Source organism: Diadema setosum, chromosome 7 (genome assembly GCF_964275005.1).
Source record: "Diadema setosum chromosome 7, eeDiaSeto1, whole genome shotgun sequence".
NCBI classification, from domain to species: Eukaryota; Metazoa; Echinodermata; class Echinoidea; order Diadematoida; family Diadematidae; genus Diadema; species Diadema setosum.
Window position 1 is genome coordinate 38,495 of NC_092691.1, and position 5,481 is coordinate 43,975.

Below are 5,481 nucleotides of genomic sequence, written 5' to 3' on the forward strand. Positions count from 1 at the left end.
GAAGAAAGCAGGTAAGAAATTTTGATTTCAAACAAATTTTGCTCTAAATTTCCAATTTTTTGGAACAAATTTTTCACTAAATTTCCAATTTTTAACCTTATGATTTACCTACCTTAGCTTAAAATCTTTTTTTAAGGATGTTGTAGCCTAGACGTGTCGTCTCGCTTGTCTCGTTTGTATGATCGTAGCCGATAGAATTCGTAATTTGTTCGATCGATCGTTGATAATATTCTACGAAAGCCGAAGCACGCTACAGTACAGCCGCAGAGAGGGGCAGACACTTTCACGCATGAAACTACATAGGGCAGCTGCGCGATCTTTACATACCCCGAGAAGGTGAACGTATAAAAAAAAAGTCCGACATACAAACGGCGACATCGCACTACTCCGTCATCGTATCATCAGGAGATTCTGGGAGGTGATTTTTCTGCATTTTCGTGATATTCATTGAGAAATTCAGGTACGATTATGGAATAACTTCTATTATAAGAGCATTTCAAATTTTCGTGCGCGATATCTAGACCCCTCAACCATACAACGCTGTACAATCCAGAGGGACAACCAATACAACTCATCCCGCCGTCAAGCACAGCGAGACCGAGTTATCCCCGAGTCCGAGTCTAGCCTGACCCCGTTCGGGTAAGTTCTGAGACTGAACGTTTTTGGTTAATATATCCCATTTTCGTCGTTACCCATCGAATATCTTGTTATTACAGCGTTATTCCGCACATTTCCTAGGCACACGTTCACATTTTGGAGCAAAATTTGACAACTTTTGCAGGCGTACCACAACTTTCTTTGGGCTTTAAGTTTTAGTCTTAGACTTCTTTCTTAGTTTTATAAACAGGCCTGCCCTATACTATAGTAGGCCTATTTTAGTCCTACACTACATCTTTCTTTGACTTTAGACTTTCGGAATACGGACCCTGAAAGTTCTGATTAACGTTAAAGGGAAGGTAAACCCAAAGAGCAATGTGGATTGAGTGAAAGCAGCAACATTAGTAGAACACATCAGTGAAAGTTTGAGAAAAATCGGACAATCGATGCAAAAGTTATGAATTTTTAAAGTTTTGGTGTTGGAACCGCTGGATGAGGAGACTACTAGAGGATATGACGTATGAGTGGACAACAATACAAAGAAAATATAAAGGATATTCAACAAAAATTCACTTTTCTAGAATTATGAAAGAGCAGTGGACCAACCGCTTTCAGAAAGCAGGGGGAATAATTGCTACCCTTAACATATGTCAATATCAAGTTGATGGAATTTGTAATTTTCATGAAAAATGGATTTTTGTAGTATTTTCTTTATATTTTCTTGATATTGTAGTTCTTGGGGTTTATCTTCCCTTTAGGTCTAACGTTAGAAAAGAGACGCAAGACTCAAACATTACTGTCTAACGGTTAGACAAGTCTTAGACTTGGACTTAGATCTAAATATAGGGTCTAACATGTTAGTATATTAAAACGCGACGTTTATCCGCTAGGTACCTAGGCCTACAACACAAATAGATCTAGGCACCTACTAGGTCTATTGCCTTTCGACGAAACTTTCATATTTGGAGCCTGAGGAATTTTGACAAGGGTCTAGGCATATCAAAGTTACTTCACAACAAGTTAATATTGAAATAGTACGAAAGATGTAAACATTGTTCATCATCGAGGTAGAATATGAAAGAAAAGCTGATTGTTAATCACACGAAGCGAGGTAAACATGCATTTGTGTTTAGAACTCTAACGTTACCTCGCTTCGTGTGACAAACATGCATTAGTGTTTACCTCGCTTCGTGTGACAAACGATCAGCTTTATTCTTTCAATATTGAAATAGTTTTGAATTACTTACTCATTATCTGCAGATAAATTTTTCTTGAGGGCTAGGCTCACGAGTAATTTTCCCCGCGACAACACAACCCCATTTTGTTTTAATCCAAGACAAGTACACACTCACACTGTAAATGCTGACTAGCCTGCCGGGCCCTGTGCTGACTGCATGCTCAGTGCAGCTAATAATATGCAAGCTGCTGCCGCTGTCAGTGTTGTGCTGTTGTTTAATGTGCACTCGGTTAGTCTTAATCACACACTGTGTTTTATATTAGGATCACGATCTTATCAAAATATTTACTAATCAGTATTTTTTCGGTTAGATATTTTGAACATTATGTCTTATTATTGAGCAAGTATATCTAAAGAAAGTAATTTACGTTCAAATTACAGAACAACCGGCAAAGTATTCACATATATAAATAACAGTGTCTGGTAATTAAGACTAGCTTTGTAGATACTGCGTTTTTCCTTGGGGAAATATTCATCATGTAGATACTGCGTTTTTCCTTGGGGAAAGTGCAAGTTAAAGTGAAAACAAAGTTCTGGTAAGGGCCTGAGAACCCGTCTGGCACCATTTCATATTTGGTTGCAATATATCGAAAGAGTCTACAAAGAAACTTACCTGGCTGACGCGGTTTGCCGGAATGATGAGTCGTTTTGGAGTATTTTGAGAAAAATAATAAAAGTCGGTAGGCAGCCTAGACCGACTTTTATTCCAGAAGGCTCCAGACTAACTCGGTCTCAGGGAAAACTCGACCCTTTTTCAGGCAATTTCAAAGAGATTTTTCTCCTCCCCACCACTAGAGGGCGGACTCTACAATGGAGTCAGTGATTTCATGGGGGCCGCCATAGCTCACTTAACAATGGCGGACTTTGCGTACCATGTATACATTTCTACAGCGCGTATTACGCGAACTTCTGAACTTTTACGCGAGTACGCACTTGATTTTGGCTGCTCCTCGGTTGCTCGATTGCTAGCGTGTTAGCACGAGGGGTGAGCCTACCGTTGTACCTCCTCGTTGTCATCCAGTGCTCCCCTTGCGCTCACAAAACAATAGTACAGGGCGTATGAAGACTCCGCACTCTAGCAGTCACTGGGGAAAATCTCTTTGGGCAATTTACACACAGTTCGTGATCGCCATGTTCATCAGTACTCTATACTACGGGTACCAAACGAGGCCTTGATGAGCAGACAGGAAAGTGCGTGCTAATCCTGTACAAAACAAATGGACAGCGCGCGGTCCTCAAGCCTATATAGTATACGCACATCACCTCAGTTGCTGAGACGCGCGGTCTTTGAGGTTTTTGTTGTTGTTTATCAAGCGTCTTTGATTGTTTTTAGAGGTGCTTGAGGGGCGCACACTAATTTTGCATGCGTGCCAAAGAGGTTTTTGATGCGCGTTGTAACAACTCGGACCATTACTTTTTCTTGTTTTTTTACATTCCTTTTTTAGTTACTTACTGCACTTTATTATTTCGTTGGATTTAGTTTATTTTATATACCCTTTGCGTGATTATTTGCATCAGGCAGTGCCTGCATTGTGCGTAATTCATGTGATAGTTTTACATTTTATTTTGTATAGTATATTATTTATAACATACTTTTATGCTAATTTTATTTGAAAAGTATATCTTGTATATATTTGTATTATATTTGTATATATGTTCATTCTTGTTTGAAATTTTCTATTTTGTGTATTTTCAATTGACATTGTACTCCCATACCCCATGAGGGTCGTTGAGTAATAAATCAAACTTCAAACTTCAAACTTCAAACTGCGAGTAGCCAGAACGCTACAATGTAGTTTATACAGGCCACTCCCATATGCATAGTACAACGCTGTACAATCCAGAGGAACAACCAATACAACTCATCCCGCCGTCAAGCAAAGCGAGGCCGAGTTATCCCCGAGTCCGAGTCCAGCCTGACCCCGTTCGGGTAAGTTCTGAGACTGAACGTTTTTGGTTAATATTTCCCATTTACGTTGTTACCCATCGAATATCTTGTTATTACAGCGTTATTCCGCACATTTCACAGGCATACGTTCACATTTTGGAGCAAAATTTGACAACTTTTGCAGGCGTACCAGAACTTTCTTTGGGCTTTAATAAATAGCATATAAATCAATAATAAAAGATCTAGCACTAAGTTTGCGCACATGAGTTCTCTGGGGCTCTCTATTTGGTATTAGAATAATTATTCCTTAGTAATCCACTGTATACATCGCTGAGTAATAATCTTTATCTATGATACCCTGGGAGCGCATGATCATTCATGTATCTCAAATTGCCACACTATGATTTTTACTCGACGAGACTTTCAATTTTTATTGTTTTCTAAGCGAGGGACCAATTCAGTTCTTACTGTGCTATTATAACAAGTATATCTAAAACGATGACTATCATTCATGTGGTGATTCAACCTATGAACGGGTTGGGTTGGCAATAAATAGAAAGCCTTGTTCTAATTTGTCTCAGGGTCGTTTGGAAAATATCGATATAATGCAGAGATATGAATAATGGTATCATAAGCTCATTTTATATAATGTAAGCATTGAAAGGTGTGATTTATTTCAAATATTCACATACCATGTCAATTAGTCACGGATAGTAGATCTTCATGTCGTCAATAAGTGAATCTCGTAGACCATGCACTTTGTCTCTGAATTATCTCGCAAAATCTCGGGTGCTGAGAAGGACATCAATGCGCAAAAACCTGAGCGTATATACGATAAATTTTTGATTTGAGCTCATTAACGGCAGCGTTGCGGTCTGACTGGGGTGCGGGCTTCAGAGCCCCTTGCCCCTGTCGTGGTTCGGGGACCGAGCCCCCTGAAGCTCCCGAGATTTTAGACATTGTAAGCCTTGGAATTGGGCGCTGTTTCAATCGAAATTAAGCACGGGTGGCTTAATATTACAGAACACATTGCTTCAGCGTAAAATTTAATGTAAGTGGGGTGCAGGGACAGAGCCCCAGCCTGCGGGGGGTGGGGGATGGGGGGTGGGGGGAGTAGCCTTTTGTCAAGGCCCTCTCTCTGAATGATGAAGAGAGCCCAGCTGAGTGGGCTGGGCTTGCTTCGCTCGCCCATTATGGCGAGAGGGCCTTGACAAAAGGCAAGGGGGGGCTCCTTGAAATTCTCGAGATATATACATTATTTTAAACCATGAAGAAGGCTGCAATTTTGAATAAAAATGTGATATGCCTATATATGCTTTACAAAATAAATTGCACCAGTTCTATGCGGGTAGGATCCAGGGGCCCACCTTAGGATTCCTGGTGGGGTGCACCGTGCAGGGCAGAGCCCCTGCCGGGGGTCTGGGGGAGCTCTAGAGATTTAGACATTTAAACCTTGAAGTTGGCAGCTATTAAAAAAATAGCATGGCTGGCTTTACAAAACATATCGCTTCACTTAGAGCCCACCCCGGGGGTCCGGGATTGAAGCCCCCCCCCCCCCCCCCTCCCCGAAGCTTTCGATATTGAAGCACTGTAAGGCTTAAAGATTTTTTATTAACAGTGATATGCCCATATACTTTACAAAAGGTCATACGCACAGTTTTTCCATCATGGAGGGGCACAATTTTCCTAAATGGTGTGAGGGTGCGAAGCGCCCGAGGTCGAATTTTTGCATTTTCAGAACTGAAATTGAGTGATTAGG